The sequence below is a fragment of the Sinocyclocheilus anshuiensis genome, unplaced genomic scaffold (assembly GCF_001515605.1).
Source record: "Sinocyclocheilus anshuiensis isolate Anshui unplaced genomic scaffold, SAMN03320099.WGS_v1.1 scaffold234, whole genome shotgun sequence".
Lineage (NCBI taxonomy): Eukaryota > Metazoa > Chordata > Actinopteri > Cypriniformes > Cyprinidae > Sinocyclocheilus > Sinocyclocheilus anshuiensis.
Genome location: NW_015544165.1, coordinates 1,117,530 through 1,139,973, shown reverse-complemented (window position 1 = coordinate 1,139,973; position 22,444 = coordinate 1,117,530). Strand labels below are relative to the sequence as shown.

The 22,444-nt window shown below is 35.3% G+C and overlaps 1 pseudogene; it reads left to right on the top strand.

Annotated features, from left to right (window-relative positions):
- Positions 1 to 16,021: 16,021 nt before the first annotated feature.
- Positions 16,022 to 22,444, top strand: part of LOC107695727 (mannan-binding lectin serine protease 2-like) — a 7,765-nt pseudogene continuing 1,342 nt past the window's right edge.

Genomic DNA, 22,444 nt, shown 5'->3' with positions numbered 1-22,444 from the left:
TTCTAACGTAACAATGACCCAAAGCACACAGCAAAACTGAGCACACAGTGGTTGAAGGAGAAAAAGGTGAATGTCCTTGCATGGCGTAGTCAGAGTCCAGACTTAAAGCCCATTGAAAATCTGTGGAATGACTTGAAGACTGCAGTCCACAAACAGTCACCATCAAATTTAACTGAACTTGAGCGGTTCTGCAAAGAAGAGTGGACAAATATTACAAAGTCTAGATGTGCAAAGTTAGTAGAGACATATACCAACAGACTAAAGCAAAAGGTGGTTCAACAAAATACTGACACAAGGGGGTGATCCTTTCTCCAACTCAGTGATTCTGTTTTATTTTTTTCTGACATGTTGGTGTTATATCTTTCACTTGGATGTTATAAGTTGCAATGAGAAAATACAGCTGGATAAATCAAAAACTTCATTTCCATCTTCATTTCAGGCTGTGAAGCAACAAAATGCGATTATTTTAAAGGGGAGTAATTATTTTCTATACCCACTGTATGTATAATATAATTTATGTGTATAATATAACATATGTATAATAATTCTTAATATATTGTTATGCACTCTAACAGGCCATTAGTTGTTTGGATTTGATAAAGAAATATAGTAAAATAATTTAATCTCTAACGCAGAGATCATTAATGTTATTCAACAGTGGTGTATGATAATGCAATATCTTATTAAACTGAGTCTCTGGCATGGCATTTATATCTGTTCCGTTTGCTCGAAAAGTCAGATGGGGCCAAATTTAATTAGGTAACGGAACAATAAACATGCTGGTCTTGCCCAGTACAGCACGGGACCACCTAATCAGTGGAATGAAGATACAACAAACATCAATACACATGAGGAATTCAATGCTACCATTATCATGCAATATCATTTTGGTTTGTCCACGAGATGACAAACGACTGATGGCATGTTTTCTATTACAGTTTAATCCATCTTTTTGGTCTTTCTCTCTTTTTTTTTTTGGCTAATTGATGGATGGACTGGCTCAAATAGATGACTGATGTGTTTTATTTGCATGAAGATTTGTGGGAAGCGAAAGAAAACCTGTCCATTATACAAGTGCCCTGAGCTACAATGAGAGCATTGTGAGGGGACATCAAAGCTCCTGCTGGTAAGCAAAGCATTTTGATTGCTTTGCCTTTGATCTGAAGGCATGCTCCCACCTGAACATGAATTTGAAATTCATATGTAATGTGTTGTACATTTATCTTTAGGAAATACACAACTGACTCCAGTATTTCTAGTAAATAGTGAAAATAAACAATTGCAATTAATTAATTAAAAGCAGAAAAACAAGAAGGACTGTCTCATCAACAACAATAGGCCTATTTAAAATAAAATGAATTCTAGTATTTTTGAAAGCACAAGACTACATGAGTTAACTCGAGGTCACCACAAGACACTGTTTTTGGTCAAAATATTGTTATTTTCTATTTATCAACTTTAATTATTTGGGATGTCGGCCTCGTGAGTCAATATAATGATTCATAAATGTGTCTTTATAAGAGCCTTGTCTATAAACTCACCCAATCACCTAGTTCAGATCATAAACATTGAAATGTATAGATTGTATTACTGCAAAGAGTAATTTTCTTAATCAGCATTTTTGTCATTTTCCAATAAAATATCTAAAACCCTTAAAAAATTTAACATAGAAGAAAAATTGCACAAGATATTAAGACTTGTTCTTAAAGAGTATATATTTAGTTTATTAAACTCTAATGAGCTGTCTAAATTATATTTATCATTTTTGCTTGTTTTTAAAGCATAAATATAACCAAATTTGTGTACTGTAGTAACATGTCTCAGTAAAAATTACTAACCTGCAATTTTTACCTTAAAGAGTTATTTCTACCTGATTTAACCCAAAACAAATAGTGTTGTTGGTATAAATGAATGTATGGGTTGGTTCAGTGATGTTAAATAATATTTTTGACTTGAATAAAACCAGTTAATTTAGATGTTACCATTTTTTTTCAGTGATATGTGTTTCTTTGGGGGTTTAAACCACAACCTTAGCATTGCTATCACCTTAATTTAGACATTATTTTATCCTACAATTAAATGGTGCATATGAAAGGAGCAAATGTCAAACATCTAATCTGCCGCAGGTAACGTGAGAGTAGAAAAATTCACACATCAATTTCGAAACCTTCCCCTCCAAGCAAATGTAAAAGGCCATTACACAAGCTGCTCATTTATTATGATGCTAATGCTGTTCAATTGCAATAACACTGTCTATGTGGAAGGAAACTATGTGAATTGTAAACTGATAGCAACAGGCATTCAAATGGCACACAATTACATTTTTAAAAGATTGGCAGTTTGCTTTGCCTTGTTTATCCAGTAAACCTAATATGGTTGGAGACAAATGGACTAAGGCCTCAATCAAAATATCTTGCTTCTTTTCTCTTGATAGACTTTCTTTTATCCGCAGGCGAGTGATGAGTAATGTTTCAGGGCTACGTAAATGGCATTACGGTCCATGTTAGATCTTTGTCACATGGTCAGAGGGCATCGGAGAGCACTCTCACTTCATTAGTTCTACGTTGTCTGTGTCTTTGCTTTTACCTGTTGCCACAAGCAATGTTTTCTATCACCATCAATAATTCTTGATTTGGTTCTGTGGTGACATTTGAAGGTAGGATACTGAACAGATGCAAACATACCATGGGTGACTAACTTAAGACATTTGAGACCAATGGAAGGACACAGAGGAACTTGAATGCCATTTGTGGAAGAAGAAATATTGCCACTAGTGATCAAAAATCTATATTTGGAGTTTCTGAATTATTCAAGTCATTGCTCTTTGAGTTATTTACCCTTCATTGTGCTGTAGTTGCTGTAGCTCTGCAATTGCCCTCAGGTGTAGGTCACATTTGCTCATGTTGAATGCTGAGTTATTGTTCCAGCACACTCTCTTCGCCTTTCTGATGAGCAAAGAACAGTGAGTGGGAAGTTGATGGCACGTTAGAGTGGCATTAGAAGTCAAAGTAATTTAAGCATCAAATGCAAATTTAAAATAGAGTTGGTTATACATTTTATGCGCAGTAAAATAATCATACAATTAATAGTTATGCAATAAAGTACTTCATAACATGAATGGATTTAGACTATAGGCTACCACTGATATATTGTGAAGTGTAGCAAATTAGCTCAAAAGGGAAATATTTATAATTAATTATAAAAAGCGTTACCAAATATTTAGATTAGATCTTAGAATTAACTGTAGCAGAATCAATATTACAATTATTTGATCTGTCCGTCCACCGAGCAGACAATATCATTTATCAATTCAAGGAAAGATTATTTTCCTGACCAAAGAACAGTAGCTTTCCTACTTTATGCAGTTCTAGCAGTAATTTAGCATGTAGCAAGGGATCAACATTCAGTGACACCGAATTGTGAGCAGCACACAGAGGCAATCAATTGTGAATATTAGGGATTTAATAAATGAAACTATAGCTAATGTACAACTAAACTAAGCAAAACACATATATACAGAATGAAGGAAATAAGGAAAAAGAGAGAAGAGCAAAAGAATGGCAGTATTTCACATCAATTAACCACAACCTAATGAGAATCATCAAAGAATCAAAAATCACCTTATAAAAGGGGCTCAAACTTAAACACGCATCTAAATAGTTGTAAACGGTTACTTGCACTGGCTTTGTTGACACGGAGGTTCTTGATGAGCTCTTTAGGAGTGAGCTGGAGGTTTTCCTCTGGTTCTTCTGAAGAATAAAGAAAATGTCTTTATGTGTGTGTGTTATGTGAGCATGGTGTAGTTTGCTGGTCAGCCAGGCCGTTGGTGCCTGGCTTACCGGGGGTCATTTACGTCTCTTTGGAATGTGTTTGAAGTTCGATGGGGAGACCAGAGTGGTGAAACTGTTTAGCATCTCCTTGATAGTGGGGGGAGCCATTGGCAATTTAGCGCCCATATAAATGTAGAATGGAAAATGTCTTTATGTGTGTGTGTTATGTGAGCATGGTGTAGTTTGCTGGTCAGCCAGGCCGTTGGTGCCTGGCTTACCGGGGGTCATTTACGTCTCTTTGGAATGTGTTTGAAGTTCGATGGGGAGACCAGAGTGGTGAAACTGTTTAGCATCTCCTTGATAGTGGGGGGAGCCATTGGCAATTTAGCACCCATATAAATGTAGAATGTGGGGCCATGTCTGTAATTTATATGCAAATGTCAAAAGGCTAAAAGGGGTCTCTAAGACATAAAACCCCAATGATCATCCATGATTTTAAGCAGATGCTACAGAAGTGAAAAGCTGTGTGTTTCTAGGAAACAAATCCATCATTAAGGCGTTTTAACTTTAAACCTTTGCTTTTGGCCAAAATATGTATCAATAATACATAAAAACACTTCCTCCAGTGAAAAAGTCCATCTTCTGTTGTCCTCTCACATCAAAATCCACCAACATATTTGTTTAGAATTTTTTTGTACTGTTTTTGCTTGTAAATTGTGCTTGATCTGCGCATATTTCTCTCCTGATTCAGACGAGACAACTTTTTCAATGGAAGCAATATTACAAAAATGTATTAATTACGTATTATTCGTTTATTTCAAACACACAGCTTTTCACCTCACAAGATGTCAATTGATTGACTGGAGCCATGTAGATAACTTATGGATTATTCTGATGTTTTTATCAGCTGTTTGGACTCTCATTCTGACGGCACCCATTCACTGCAGAGGATCCACTGGTGAGCAAGTGAGGTAATCTAAATTTCTCCAAATCTGTTCTGATGAAGAAACAAAGGCATCTACATCTTGGATGGCCTGAGGGTGAGTAAACTGTCAGCAAATTTTCATTTTTGGATGAACTATTCCTTTTAACGGTCAGATATTTCCTATAACAAAAAAGGTCGGTCCATTGTCTATATAACGCACACTTCACACAGAACTCACTTTCAAACCAATCAGATTTCTGTTGGTCAACACGGCGAATTCGCATGACTAACTTGAACTTGGGGAAATCTTTTGCCCTCACACGAAATTCCTGATTGCATGGATTCCTATTAACATGACTGGATTTCAAATGCCGAAATTTCGACGAAGCAACAGTGACCGCACCTTTCAGCGAATTTTTGCAGATAAAATCAAGCCACTCCAACAGGAATCCACACGAATGTGAATTTAATGTAAGGGTGAATGGTTTCCACATGCAGATTCCGCTACGTGTTCAAGTTGGTCACACAAATACACTGCATTTACCAACAGAAACCTGCTTGCATGAAAGTGACTTCTGTGTGAGCTGAGCTTCATACATCGCTACACTGTTGACAATAAACAATACACCCTTTTTGCCTGCAAAATTTGCCAAATGTTGTTAATGTCACAGCAACTAAAACTGGCTATACTTTCATGTCTCTTGTGACCTCGGACTCTTTTGTTTCATACAAATGCAGCTGGTGCCATTTTGTGTTCAGGTATTGATTGTAGTGATTGATTGTCTTGTTGCTTGACCCATAGTTTTGTACATTCAAATTTACCATTTTTAATATAATAATATACAGGTAAAACTAAATAGGCTATGAAAAAAATACTAACGTGGTGAGTAAATAATGACAGAATATTCATATTATTTGATCAACTATTCATTTAAATATAAAAAATAGAGCACAAACTTTAATCTGATTTGCCTTTTTCTTTTTCTTTCTTTTTTTAATTTTTTTTATTTACATCTAATGCAATCTGTGAGTTCAGTAGGTTTGACTTCTGTGATATCAGAAACGTGCCTTGCATTTTCGTATGCAGCCTGTATTATTCCATCAGATTGAAGGGTCTGAAGGGAGTGAGAATTAAACTGTAATTGCCTTCTCATAAACACAAATGATGAAACAAGCCAAGGAATCAACGCCTTGTTGATATCTCAGAAGGCATGTTGAGTTGGAGGGGGACAGAATGGGTTACATAGAAGACAAGACATGACGTTTTAGATTTCTTGCTTAAGAGCCACTAATGACGCGTGATGTGTTTGTGTGCTGTGACTGCATTGCTGGTCAGCACAGCTAAAAGCATATGATTATCCCTCTCAGCGCACCCTACACCGCAGCGAGAGCTGAGAAAATTAGATGTCACAGACATGAAGAAGGGATGCAGGATGCCCGTAACCATAGAGTCCCTGCCTATCACAGAGGGGACCAGTTCAGGAGGAGGGACAGAGTCCTCATAAGGGGACAGAGGACACGATCTTGTCTCTTCCGATGCCATTTAAACACAGTGCTGATGAGAATAAGAGAAAAATTATTCTGAGTCTGGTTCAGCATAAGTTGCCCACAGTTTATTTTCAGTTTATTTATATTAAGTCTTTACATCTTGATATTAATGTGTTTCACATCCAGATATTATTTTATCTGGATCCTAAAACAGACCCAATTGCACTTACAGTGAAAATATAATTGAATCATATGGATACATCTTTTTTTCCAACCATTTAATTTCTCACAATGATTTCTGTCATTTGTATTCACTTTTAAGTTCGCAGAGGTGCACTTTGCAAATTTGTCTAATTTATTAAAATTGGTGGGAAAAAATTCAATGAATGTACTACTGCAGGTTGCCTCTTTTATTTTACTAAAAAAATAATTAAATAATTCAATCAAAAATAATTCAATCAAAAATGTTCAATAAAAATGTCAAATTTAGTGAGTAGATTTATTTTTATTTTTTATTTTTTACCTGACTCAGGGTTCCTTGAAATACAATACACTTTAAGTGAAATAAAATAAAATAGCTAAAACTAAAACTGAAAGAAATAATAATAAATTATTTAGACATATATATAAACTTAAAAAACTAAAACTTTAGCTTAAAATGAAAATGGAAAATAATAAAATGAAAACTGATGCAAAATATTAATGAAAAACATTAGCATTTCGCATTACAATTCAATAAAAAATACAACTTTTTGCTTAAACTTAAATTGCTCTAATATGTTCATAATACCAAGTGTAAAGGGGACCTTTGAATTTAAGGTTTCTTAGCAAAGTTTAAAATGAATGTTGTTGATTTAATAAATTGTGCACAATATAAGGAACTTCATGATATTATAAACCACAATAATACTTAAAAAGTGCTTTTTAATAGCCTTTCTTTGTGAAATTATTAGCCTAGCAAACTGAATCATAGAGCTCAATAATTAGCCCATCATCTGTGCATTTGCTGTTCAGTGGTGCAGTGCACCCTACATCAGTGTGCTATTGTCTTTGTGAGAACCTCTGGTGTCCAAAATTTGGATAATTATTTTGATGATAATTTGGAAACAACAGCCTGTTTGATGAGCCTTAAATCTGTTGACATGCTATTGCAAACCTTGCTGTTTGCTGCTCCAGAATTAGCATAATTACCGTTTGACTAAGTTTGTTTTTCAGGGGAATGGATCCAGATTCAAGCTGGCCTCAGCATTAAGGGAAATTAAAGTAAAACAGCGTTTGCTAAAAGCTCTCCTTTGACATTGCGCTTGTGTAAGTCGGTATCACAGATAGTCTGCTAACAAGCAGAGTGGTTGTTGTAGCAGCAGCTCATTAGCTGTGCAATGACTCTGTCATATCCTGACTCCGTCTCTCGTGCTCTGTGCTGTAATTACCGAGAATGGACTGGAAAGAGGGAAGGTCACTAAACAGGTCTCATTTAGGAGCAGAATTGACCTGTGAGACGTGTGCCTTAAATATCTCAATCACAGACAGGCCACTTGTGGAGCAGAGAAAGAAATGGTCCACCTTTAGGGAGCCGTAATAGATTCGTTGCTGCAGCTGAATGAGAATTTCATGTCATTTGCTGTAATGATGAAATCATCACACTCAAGACACAGACAGAACTACTGAACCCTCATGGTACAACACGGTTAGACTGAGGATTGTTGTTTCTTATCCCAGTGGATTGTGATGTCTGACAAGGCTATCGCATGTCTAAACACCAGCTGAGCATCTGAAACACTAGAGCAAAAATTAACATTACTCACATCTGTTTTCCCAAATTAAGGTTTTTATCAATTATTATCAACTGAAAAGATGTAAATTGCCAGTGAAAAATCTTTGCATTAACAATAATAAGGATGAAACTACAAAAAAATTAAAAATGAAAACTAATCTGAATGAAAGAAAAAATTACATTAGGATCAGGGTTATTATAGTTTAAACTGAAACTAGAATTAAAACCACAAAACACACACATTCATTACTTGAAATAAAAAACTGAAATAAAAACTACATAAAAATACAAAAATAAAAAAATTCAAAATATGAATAAAAACTATAATAGTATCACAATGATACTGAAATAACACTGGATTTCTATTATCTCCCACCCCAAAGTCACTCAAATGCAACTCGAACCAAATGCACAAAACAATTGTGATATCTCATCATTGTTTACACATTTGTAGAAGAAATCACCCTACAAATGGCTTATAGTCTCTTCATAAGATGGGATATGGGAAAGTCTTTTAACACTGACAAAATACACACTTCGGCTTATGACGGCGATGAGTTAAAATAAATGAATAAATAAATAAAATAAATCTCAATATGAGAAGTTTAAAGAAACAACACCATAAATTAAGTGTCAGCAGTGTGGATGCTATGTGGATAATAATTCAGAGTTATGAAACTTATTTTGCATAAAAATCATTATTTTGGGTTTATATGTTTTATTATAGTTTTTTTTTTCTTTTATACACAATTTTAAGCCTGTCTCTGGCTCCCTTATTAGATTCCTGCATGTTTGAGAAACCAAATCAGGGGTGTAAACCAGAAATGCCACGTATAACCACAGGCAAAAGCAGACTCTCTTAAAACTTGACTGTAAATAGCATGTGTCAAAGCCTAAATGTAGTAGTTATAGACTGTGAATCTTACTGATTGGCTATTATTTAACTAAAAGTCCTGAAAGTCCAATCCAAACATTACCATATCAAATACATCACCAGACACTTGTAAACAGCTAAAGACTGTGATTTAGTTTTCATCTTCACTGACATGTCCCCACAGTCCGGCATTAAATACACTTTTCCTTGTGTTTTGGGCCTCTTATATCAACAGCTATGAAGTGATCATTTGCTACAACATATCTATATCTCCTGATTATGAGTGGTCTTAAGGTTGTGATAAGGGGTGGGAATAAGAAAGAAGAATTAAGGGTAATACTTCGATGTGAGGCCAAATGAAAAATACCACGAGTCTCCAGCTGCAGCTGTATGGCCTTTTAAACAGTACAGCTAATGATAGGGAAATAACTTGTGATAAATTGAGGCTGAATCCCTCCGCACTGAGTTTCGCCCCAATGTCAGATTGCCATTACTCTTTCAATTTAGCCGCTGATGCATCTTTCACAGATTTAAGTCCCCATATGGCCATTTCCGTTCTCTTGTGGGCCTGTGGCCGTTTGCCAAATCAGTGTCTCTGACATGTAGCTCCGCACCAATGATGAGAAATGGTGCCCAGGTGCACCAATCACAGCTTTAGGGAAGAATTCAACTTGACATTAGTTTAACCAGAGACTATTGAATAATATCTACCCTGATTACAAACAACAGGACACCCAGATATCATCAGACACGGAAAACACACCAAAAATGCATCAAGCATGCTCACCACTGTGCAAAGTTGCTTCAAACTTCAGATAGATCCAATTGTCTGAATTCTCAAAGACTTTGCCTTTTCAGGCAGTATCAAAGAAATAGGAACAGATGAGGGGAGGAAAAATTGCATGTATTTCCTGCTGCATTTATTTTCCTCAGCAGTCCGTTGAAAAATTGTGAGCTAATTTCAGATTTCAATAGAACAAATAAAACAAATCTGAAATAAATTCAAAACAATTCTTTTATAAAGTGTATTTACAAAACATTTCACAGATATTTGACTACATTGGTTGGCTGTGTGTATTTTGATTCTTTAAAAAGAACCGACGCAAAGGATTTATTTGATTGGGTATCAGACTCCACTCACTGCCCTGTTTTCGATTCCTTAAAAAGAACCATTTAATAAGATTTGTTCGCTCTGGAAGCTGTCTACACTACACCTGGGACAGAAAGGTAGTTTAACATTAACCAACATTAAGCCATTTAAATATTGTATTTGCTACTCACATTTTGTTATGATGTTAAGGCACACTTACAGACTTGACAGCTACTTTCTGTTCTGTTCACGTCCCAAGTTTTAATCTACCCTAGGACGGAAACTTTTGATGAGCTACCAGAAAATAATTGGCGTGTCAGGAAGGGCACATTCTGAGGCCCCTGCACAATGCACCGATTGCCCCTTCTCTGTGGTTTCTGACACCTGACCCCAGAGGTTGTAGACACACCAATGAAATCTTGGAGAAAAATAAGAAATCCTGCTCTATTACAGAAAAACCTTGAGGCTACAAAGAGTGTTTCTTTTTGTTTGTTTGTCATTTTGTGACACGGTTAAATCATGGGGAAAATGAAATGCTGTGAAACAGATTGTCTTGATTGTAGTAATTTATTTTTCAAGCTGGGCAAACTGAAAGGTGGGTGATACCATTGATTACCCTGTCGAACGTGTTTGTAGTTTTTATGCCTTTACAGAAACCATTGAGAGGTGTAAATGACAAAGCTGACAACAATGATAATTTTTGACATTGTTCTTTACATCCTTGTTTACATCCTTGTTTTAGGTCACCTGAGTGGCGTGCATGAAAAAAAAGAAAAGAAATGTTAACACCAACATCTGATTTACATGATTCAGCCTTCTCTTGAAACAACCACCTAACAGTGTGTTTATGGGGTTTCTTATGATGTATTGTACACATTGTAGTCCTACAGGATGTTTAGCTGCAAGGGTTGCATTAGTTTGTGATGTTTGAGCTGTTTTTTTTCCCTCACAGTCTAAAGTCTCAGTCACAAGTGTTATTTTGTCCCCTTCTGTTTCTTCATCTGTATTGATCTTGGATATGTATTTTGTGTTCACAGTACTCCTGTTCCACATCAAAGTGACAATGCTGACTGGCGTTTTATCAGGATGCACTTCATTACATAAGGTACAGCAAGCATTACTGGGCTGCACAGAAGGAAGGTTCTGAGGCTCTGAATATGTGTATGTAAATATCCTTTTGTTATTTTTCTTGGATTCTGTGGGAAATTGCTAGTTGTTGCTTGGATGCATACTTGTTTGTGTCCAGGCTGAACCTGAGATGCTTTTTCTGATGTTTTAAATACAAAGCTGCACAAAACGTGTCAATGATATAAAACAAGGCTATAATGGGATGGAATATGTGTACCGCAGACTGATAGAATGATGAACTGTTTAATTATAGTTCACCTAATGCTTCAAGCTGTCCTCAGGGTTGTAGTGCATACTCTCTGCAACAGAAGATGCAAGTACTTAAAGAGTGACTCATCTTTTCAAAATGAACTTGATCTATACTTATAAAAGGAAGTAAAGAGCTCTAAACAGTGTTCGAATTAGACATGAGCTAACCACTTGCTGGTGCACTGACAAGTATCTGGTCTCTGACGTAGTCACTTACGAGTACATTAATGTGTAGTGATTGTCTAATTCACTGGATTCAGTTGTCGTCAATAACATACATTTAAACATTTATCTCATTATTCAATAAAATCTTGCTTTATTTGCAAATGTGCAGATAGTGGAACACTCATCATTGATGTGCTTACTCAACATCTCAGGCTTTGCTTTATAAGAAATGGACAGATTCCATTTACAGCACTGGAATATATTTGCTTTGTTTGAAAGCAAATTAGTTGACAGCACACAGGAAAATGGAGGAAAGAGGATCACGACATGACATAGGACAGATTTTCCCATTGTGACACAGCTCTGACAGCATTCAGTTATGATTTAAGTTTGGAAAACCATGTTTTTTATGTGTCTAAAGGTAGCCTGGTCTGAATTACATGTGGATTTACGAAGTGATATGAAGTTAGATGTTTCCCAAGGGGTCAGTAAGGGCTGGTTCGTAAACCATACATTACATTACATTTAGTCATTTAGCAGACACTTTTATCCAAAGCGACTTACAAATGAGGACAACAGAAGCAATCAAAACTAACAAAAGGGCAATAATATGTAAGTACTGTGTCAAATCTCAGTTAGCCTAACACAGTACACATGGCAAGGTTTTTGTTATAAAAAATTAAAAGAAAAACAAGTAGATAGAATAGAAAAAGAATAGGGAATGCTAGTGTGAGAGGGTCTTTTTTTCTTAGAATAGAGAGTGCAAGAGTTAGAGGGTCAAATGAAGAGATGCTATATATATATATATATATATATATAAGTATACGCCAGTTTGACTGCTAGTTGATGCTGTAGCTACGCCATCTGGAACCAAAAATGCATTGACAGCCATTTGAATGAAACCATGCATTCATTTTTTTGCAAGTAACATATAAATTGCATATCATTTATTATAGTAGAAGTTTTATTAGTACAGCTGATTAAAACTCATTTGATCAAAGTGGAAAACATGCCTTGTTACATCACTAGATTTTAACTGTATTTTAATTCTTGCATCAAATAATTTGAATCCACTTTGTTTTGTTTGTTTGTCCAAATTATGGTTCTTTTGAAAAAAAAAAAATCACCCATTTAAGCCAATATTGCTCTCATTTCTTTCAATTTGCATATAAAAAACCATAAATCTCTTTCCCTAAAACATGCAGATACCCAGATGCCTTCAGAGGCTTCCCGTCAGAGTACCCAGGAGAGTTTGATAAACCAGTGTGAATGATTGTTTCTTCTTTAAGAATCACTTCAGCTGTGTCCTAACAACCTGTGACCGTCTCAAGCAGGCATGATGACAGAGGTCAGCGCATTACACCTGACAGCTACAATCAGCATGGGTATGTGCAGCTGGAAATTACCATTGTCATTTATGAGGATAATTAATGTGATCTCCTCATACATCAAGCATTACCAGCGTAGTGTATTGGAAATGAGGGGTCTATTATAAGCTTGCTTATGGAACATTTGTCGCTTTATTCATTCTGTCTCTCTCTCTTGATCACCCACTTTCTCTTTCTCTCTCTCTTTTTCTCACTCATTTTTAAATAATTAAATAACCATCTCATTCTGTGCCAAAAGGTTTAAATGAAAGGGACTGTAGCATTACAAAGGCATTTCGAATTAATTCTGCTCTCAGGGTAATTGGCACATGAGATGGCGACAGGCTTTCAGTGTCACCTGTTGTTTTTTCATCACAAACATCTGCCTGTGGCACATCGCAGTTCATATGTCTGAAAATGTCATAGGGCTGTAAATACTTTTTTTCATATTAGTGTGACTATTCTACTTTTGCCTTTCATATTTGCAGTGTTATGTCTCTTATTCATTGTCACAACACAGCCAAAAGTGATCAACAATTGGTGTTAGAAAAGTGATTTTATAATATAATTTTGGTCCATTTTCTACTTTTCAGCAGTTAGGATGGCGTTTTTCTTTTTTTTCTTTTTTTATGGTGTTTGTGCCATGATTATATCTGTCCTTCTTAATATGAATGTCCTATCATCTCAGTGTAACTGGATTGTGTTTGCTTGCTAAGTTTGTAATATTACAATGATTCTATGTGTTGATAAAACTGTTTATCAATATCCAAAATATACAGTGGGGTCTGGGATCACTATAGTGAAAATTCTATTGTGCAAATTTCTAATTTGATAGAAATTAGAAATTCGCTTCACCTCACCAAACTTCCAAAATGTCTATCCTAACAACCAGTGTATGGTGTGGAATATCACAGGACCAGAGGGACACAGATTACGCCTCTAATTCACTTATATTAGCCTGGAGCCTGTGAGTGAAAAGTTCAATTAAGAATTAATATTTAATTGACAAAAAAATATTTTAGACCACATTTTACACAACTTTACTTGATTCATTTGATTAGAGACCTTTGTTCAAAGACTTTCACTTTTTTTTTTTTTTACAAGTTATTATTTTTAAGCCGTTTTTTTTATTTTTTATATGGTATCAGACTTTGGACACCCTTGTATATTTAAATAAACATGCACTTTTGAAAACGTTTGAAAGCTATAAAGAAAGTTTGTTTAGTAGGATTTATGATTTATTTATTTATTTCTGCAAACCAAAGTTGTATTTGCATGTACACATACACACAAAAATCAATTATTGACAACTGGTCAGAAGGACACATTGCAAAAACAAGTTTCATTTGCTGTCACTCGCTTTCTTTTACTGTCAATTAATCCTGACTTTTATAGTCAACCTAAAAGCCAGGATTAATCAAATATTAATTTGTGGTATTGAAAAGAAACAATGACAAAATCTATTATTTAAGGAGAATAAAGGAGTTGTCAAGTGTGACAACAAAGGTTAACTTCTCTGCTGATGTCTTCAATTCAATAGCTGATTCTGACATTTGATAGAATAGACAGTGATGAAAACCAAAAGTACTGTTGCTGTTCAGTGCCGTTTACACAGAGCCATTTATTCAGCTAGTTCTTTAACCTGGAGGACATTAGAGTTCTGCAGAGGTGATTATGACATTTTTTTGTGAGATGAACTGAAGTTTGTGGTGTTCTGGAATGATGAACAGGTATGCAAAGTGTTCAGATGTGTTCAGTGGGAACAGTTCCCCCATGTTTCTGTTTCTGTTTAATGTGTTGGGATTGTGAAAGCTTCAATACGTTACAGTAATACATCTTTTTTGTTTTGCTGCTGTTTTAGAGTATCTTTGGTCACCCTATATCGTCTTATATCATCACCCTGCTTCCATTAGCATTTGGCTCAGAGCTGAGAGGACTATTTCGAAGCTTCACCTCACCAAACTTCCCAAATGTCTATCCTAACAACCAGCGTATGGTGTGGAATATCACAGGACCAGAGTGACACAGATTACGCCACTACGTCACTTATTTTGCCTGGAGACTTCTCATCGCTGTGAATATGACTACGTTCAGGTTAGATCCATGTCTTCAACAGACCTTTAAACATGGGGTCATTTCATGGGGGAATATATACACATCAAAGTGCATGAGTTACGGTTCTAGATTAGACTTCATATTTCAGGATATCTCGGATAGAATTCAATGAAATCATATGTGAATCTGCAATCAATGCAATCAAGCTTCTATTATATTTATACTACTTGTGGGAAATAATTTCCTTATGGTATGTTTACAAAACAAATAATTATTTAAATATAATATATATTTTTTTGTATATTTATACAGTATAATTGTATTAATTAGATATACTTTAATAAATTAAAATAAGCACTTATGGTAAATGTACTTTAAAAAGAAGTTGGGATATGTCTTGGAATTGAATAAAGAGAACTGCAGTTTTAAATGAAAAAAACATTAAGATAAGACATTCCTGCCAATGCCAATCCAAATCAGACTTCAATCAGGAATCTGTTAGATGATTGGCTGAAATCTTAATAAAATTTAACCTTTTAAGAAATGTTCAGTCCCTTTCAGAATTAAAATAATCCCCCGTAAGAGCCTACAATCATTTCAAAATCAGCGTGTGATGTTTATGTTAATATGTATATTTTCTTGATCCATAAATTCACAAAGGTGGTGCAAATTTGAAATGAGAGATTTATCATTAAACACTGAATATATATAATGTACATTTTTACTGAAATATTTAAGTATATTTATAATAAATCCGATATTAAAAATAGCAAATAAAAGTGTTAAAGAAATGCAATGTAGATCTACATACCCATCTTGCTAGTAAACCTGTTAGTGTACTGCACCATTTGCCAGATTATATCAGAATACTCATGTTGAACATTTGATTAAACCTCTCTATCATGAAATGAAATGCACAATATGACTGCTGTATAGTTCCTAATGAAGTTCCTAGCATGCTAACTAAGCTTGTTCTGTCAAATACAGGATACCGATGTGTGCTTGTAATAATTACTACTTGCTGAAACTTTCCAGGTGTTGACAGACGGAAATGACACAGTCCGGTTCTGTGGTGACGCAGAGAAAAATTACGGTGAAGCGCCCAAAAACACGTCATCTATTCTGCCACCAACACCATGTCCGTGCTCTTCAGATCAGATTATTCCAACGAGGACCGATTCACAGACTTCCAGGCATTTTTTTTCGCCGAAGGTGATGGAAACAATGGATTTACAGCATGAAACAATACAGATTGTGTCAAAGCAACTGTACAGCATTAATTAGGAAAATAGTGTGTCAATAATGCAAAGTGACAATAGTAAACACTAATTTTTCAGTTAATATATTACTATATCCAGCAATAAATGCATATATGAGCATATGTCTCTTTGTCTGTAATCTAAGATATGTAAACATATTTTTACTTAACACAACTTCTATCTGTATAAGTTCTGAACAAATCCTGATATTTTTAGGAAATATTGTCATACAGCTCAATACTGATTTATGCTCCAGTAGTGACTCTTGTACATTACAGACCTATTGAAACAGCGGTCACAGCAGCAGGCTGGGCAGCCACGGCTCACCACACACTATCAATCAGCCCTGTCAACAGCTCTTGATTGAGCTAGCATAACCTATAATCAAGCAGGAAATAGAGTCACCAAATAGGGGTTTGTTATATCATTGATAGAGTGACCACAACTAACCGCATGGCATTTTTCGATATAAGGGAGGGTTGTGTAGGGTTTCGAATAGACAAATTTAAATTTTCGACTTCCCCTCAGGTTGTGAAAACTTCTGGCAGGAATGGATTAGTCCCAAAAACTCTCATTTAAAGTGCTAATGTTTACTGCGATTCTGGACAGCGCTAACTGGCTTTAGCCTGAAGCGCGCTTCAGAAATAGACTGATGATACATTGGGCAGCATCTCGCTAGTCTGCCTGTGTAAAGCAAACTGCTCTCTGTCACTCTAAGCAAGTCCAGGTTAATTACCATTGGTTCCTGAGGGATCAGTATTATAAGGATCAGTTGAAAATTGATACCTGTTGCGAGCTGTATACTGTGCTAATGGTGGGTAATTAATCACAATTACCAGCCTAGACATGCCTCTTAATTGTTTTTCTTTGCTAATGGGGAAGATAGAGACATCACATCATATTGCGCAGAAGGGAAGATAGAAACAATGACTTGTGTCTGAATCATTTAATCATATGAATAAGTAGACCTTTGCCCTATACTCAGCTGAAATTCCCCATTTATAGCAATTATTTGTAGCATCTGCATTTGTTGGGGTTCATTTATTAAATTAATAGTTTGGCCAAAAATAAAAATTCTGTCATCATTTACTCAACCTCAATGTTCCAAACTGGTATGATTTTCTCTCTTTGGTGGAACACAAAAGGATAAATGTGATCTAAATTTGACTTGTGTGCTATATTCTAAGTGCTCTGAAGCCATTTGATAGCTTTGTGTGAGAAATATAAGCCTTTATTCACTGAAAATCCTCCCATCCAGTAAGCTGTTTACTCGAGAACTGCTACTACTGGATCATTGAGTCAGTGAGTCAGTTCTTGAATGAAACATTCAGACTTAATCAACTGATTCGTTTTAACTCAAAAAATGTATTTGTTCCTGAATCAGCCATCACTGCATCTTTCATGAATTTGCCTAGGTGTATGAGTTTCTATGAATAATAGTGTTTTAGTAAATGTTGCTATTATAATATTATTATTTTGAAACTTTTCTTTTACTTTTGTGTACCTGTAGCTCACACAATAGAGCATTGTGCTAGCAGCACAAAGGTCATGGGTTCAATTCCCAGGGAAAACAAGAACTAATTAAACATGTCCATTGAATCCAGTGTAAATTGCTTTAGATAAAAGCATCTGCCAAATGCATAAATACAAAAATAAATATATAAAGCTTAAAAGCTCCATTCCTTATTCATTTTAATGGCACGGAAAACAGTGAACAAGAAAGTTTTCAAAATTTCTTCTCTTGTGTTCCATGAAAGAAAGTCAGTCAAATGGGTTTGCAGCAACTTGATGTTGATGATGGCATTTTCATTTTGAGGCGAACTATTCCTATATTTGTCAAATAACAGGCACAATTGAATATGAATGTCTTATTATTCTATTCGATATTTCAATAACTACCAATTGATTTTTTTAATCATAAATGGACAAATATCAAAACATGAGTCCTAAATGCGTCTGATAATACACAGTTTAGTTGGTAATAGTGTGCAGTGAATGTAAACAGCAACTATTTGAGGCCTCCTGCGATCCTTGCATCTAAAGTTAAGGTCTGAGTAAAGATGTTCATTTATCTTTTTACACATCACTCATTCATGTCAGTAGGATAAATGCAAAAATAATATCAAATTTACTACCTGAAAAATGTTATTATTTCTATCTGATAACTGTTTTTAGCTGTAAAAAGTTTGTATTTGCCAAAGTTTCTAATAGTCACACCTTATGTTTATAACTCTTCATAAATGACACTCTAAAAGTAGTGATGGAAAGCCCTTTCTCTGGCCATTTTACAGGTGGAAAGGTTTATTTACTTCTGAACGTCCCAAATCAATGTTGCAATTTCCTGCAGCCCTCAGTGTTAAATGTGGCATGGATAGTTGTCTCTTGATCGTATATATGTGTACTTTTGACAATTCCTAGTGGGTGTGAAAATGCATTTTTTCCATTTTTAGCTGAGTGTAGTGGGCAGGTGTTTCAGGAGAGGTCAGGAGAACTGAGCAGTCCAGAGTACCCAGGTGTTTACCCCAAGATGAGCCAGTGTGATTACACTATCAGTTTGATGGAAGGCTTCCAAGTGACCCTGGACTTCCAGGACCTATTTGATGTGGAGACTCATCCTGAAATCCACTGCCCTTATGACATCCTCAAGGTTGGTTATTTTACAATCAGCAAGCACTGACAGCACTCTAGCTAGGATGGTAGTTCAAACCAAAAACAACAGGCATAATATATGTGTGTGTGTGTGTACACTTCAATGTCACTTTAATGGGGTCCTTGTGGGTCCTTTGGGAACTCTCTATACCTCTACCTGATAAAATAGAGATTGAGGAGTTTGCCAAGCTTTATGACAAGAATTTAAAGACACACTTCACATGATTTTGTTTAGATTAAATGGAACACTTCACTCCAAATTGACAATTCTGTCATAATAAAAAAAAAAAAAAAAACATATGAATGAAAGAAGACATTTTGAAAGATGTTTGGAACAACATGAATGCTGGAAACATTCCAGTGTTGTTGGAAACATGTTTGGAATGACAGAATTTTCATTTTTGGGCAAAATGTCCTTATATTATGTTGTGGGTCAATTTGACTAATCGTTTAAGTTGTTGGAAATACTGGCTAACTGGTTTTTCTTGAAATGTTTTGACTTTTTCAACACTCTGATGTGTTGTGCAAATTTCTATTATGATTATGATGTTTGCGAGACAATTCTATTTAATTGTTAAAGACAGCTTTATGGACCTAAAATCATATATATTTTTGTCATGCCAGTTTATGAACACTCTCTGAAGGTATTTACATTTATGCATTTGGCAGACGCTATTTATTTGAAGAAATTTACACTGCATCGAAGGCATATGTTTAATCAGTTTATGCATTTTATCAGTTTACTGTTTACAGTTTATAAGAAAAATGTTATAAATTATTGTTAAATACAGTTAACATGATTATATACAATCACATGTTCTTGTGCTTTTTTTCAGTGTGTGAGAAGTATTAATGTTGAAGATTTGCTTTTTCAGTGTTATTTTTGTGTGACCCCCCACAATAAAAATCATACCTAGATTTTAACATAATACAATGATTAAAGTGCAGAATAACTAACAAAAAAATAACTATAAGACAGTTAACTTATTGAGTATTGAATGTAATAAAATATTTTATATGGTTCATAGAATCCCCACAAACAGTCGTATGTTGTTGTACCTTATACTGAGCTATACAATAGCTTAAGTAAGATTTATAATACAGTTTATAGTACATGGTACAAGTACTGTTTGAAGAGAGCTATAATATGCTTTCTAGTGTCCTTGTTGGGTGTTAAGAAAGATTGATTTTTGAGTGGTTTACACACATAAGATTGGCTCTCCATGAAAATAAGCATGATAAGTGTTTAAGAGTGTTTACTTTCAGCACTGATTTTTATACTCTGCATCAAAGCTCATTTGATTTTAATGACAAAATCCAATCCCATTTTATGGTGTTTAACAGCTTGTTAAAGCTGTAGTCTTTCAGTTTAGCTTTTTTTCCCCCTGACTGCCTACGGTCTCCTCAGCACTGGTGATAAGCGTCAGACTATTCCACTAATCACTGACCTGAAGGCTGTTGAATACATAATGTATGCTCTCTCATGCCCTCCACAACCGCTTATTATTTCTCCTCACCCTCCCACCTCCCAAGAGACTTGTTTATCTGTTGCCATTTGTATTCACTGACAATTCAAACTGTTTTGTTTAAGATCACTGCAGGTGAGAGGGAGTACGGCCCATTTTGCGGCAAGACCCAACCAAGAAAAATAGAGACGGGAACTCACAAAGTGCATGTGACCTTCCGCTCAGACCACTCGGGGAAAAACAAAGGCTGGAAGATCAAGTATACCAGCACAGTTAGTTTACAACACCCTTTTCTGTTCCATTATATGATAAGTACAGGATAATGTACCCAACAGCAGTTTATTTACTGATAATAAGCAGCTAACTGTACATAATCCTACATATTAAGACTGCTCACCAAATAAATATATGGCCGTGAAATACTGATTTGAGTTGAAAATATTTTATAATCATGCCTGTATTATCTTAATACTTCTTTTAAGAAAAAAACACATGACCATGGACGACATTGAATAGTGTAAGAATCACATAAACATTTAAATGACAAGTTAATGGCCTGTTTTCCAGCATGTATGTTTTCATTACTGTTCCCTGCTTTCATAGCGCAGCCATGCCCAAACCCTGTGACTCCTCAACATGGACACATTCAGCCCCAGCAGTCTCAGTATATCATGACAGACACTTTCAATGTCACGTGTGATATGGGCTATGATTTAATTCTGGTAACCTTTTACTTTCTCTAAGATTTAGGAAAAGGAGCTTGGTATGCTATTTATGGACTTAAAAGTGACTTTTTGCATCTTTAGGAGGAAGAAGCTTTGCCCTTTTATCAAGCCACATGCTTGAACGGTGGATTTTGGAATGGACCAATGCCTCACTGCATCAGTATGTTGTTCAAGAATTCCAGATAAGCATGAAGTGTATATAATCGTCAATGGGGGTTTACTTACGTACCAAAGAGGAGGTACGTTTTAAAACCTGAGGTGCTATTTCAAGCTGAAGTGAGTGCAATTCTTACTAACTCAGAAAATAATTCTGTGATGAAATAGTGATGATACTTATAACAAAAAGCATATTTTTAATCCATTTAGGATTTGCAGTTTTTCATGAAAAAACAAAACAAAATGATAAATGCACTTGGTAAAAATGAATGATTATGACGAAGTAAAGATTACTTCAGAATACTTGAAACAAAATTATGTGACTTGTTTTTAGAGAAATCTGTTTTTCTTACCTCAATGGCAAAGACTTTTAATGACATTTTTTTTGAGGTGTGGATTACTTTGAGATGTTCTCAAAAAATTTTTTTTAGTTGTTTTTCCAAGTAAATTTGTTTTATTCTAAGTACATTTCAACACTTTTAATAGGAAACAAAACTAAAATTAAGAAACAAAACTAAGAAATGACTTTTGCAGGGAAAATGGTGCTTAAACATTGATGATTAAATACTCATAAAAATACAGTAGAATGCAAAAACAACTGGTATAGTACTCATAGTACACCTTTAAAATATTTTGATCAAAATTTTATGTTGACTTAATGCACTGCAAATTCTCAGTTGGCTCAGTTAAATTATGTGAACTGAATGTTTTTTGATTTTCAGTGTCATATGTGAGAATAAAAAAAAAAAAGTTATTTGCTGTTTGCTGTCTCTTAGTTTGTGGACAGCCTGAGATTAAGCTATCCAAGGTGATTGGCGGGGAGAATGCAGAAAAGAACGAGATTCCCTGGCAGGTCATGATACGATTGGGCCATCGGTTCATCGGTGGTGCTTCTCTTGTTTCGGACAACTGGGTCCTCACTGCTGCTCATGTCCTGAAAAGCTACACAGATACTTCCAACCTGCAGCTGAAGATGGGCATAGTCAAACAACATGACAACGAGGCGGTAGTTGGCATTCCACAGAAAGTCTTCATTCACCCTCAGTACCATCACGATAATATTAACTTCAACCATGACATTGCCCTGATTAAACTGGAGTATAAGGTACCTGTCAGTAAAGCCGTCATGCCTGTGTGTTTGCCTGGGAGGCAAGAGCGGTTTGTTTTGAAGGCTAATGACGTCGGGAAGGTGTCTGGATGGGGTGTGTCGAATATACAGGTGCATCTCAATAAATTAGAATGTCGTGGAAAAGTTCATTTATTTCAGTAATTCAACTCAAATTGTGAAACTCGTGTATTAAATA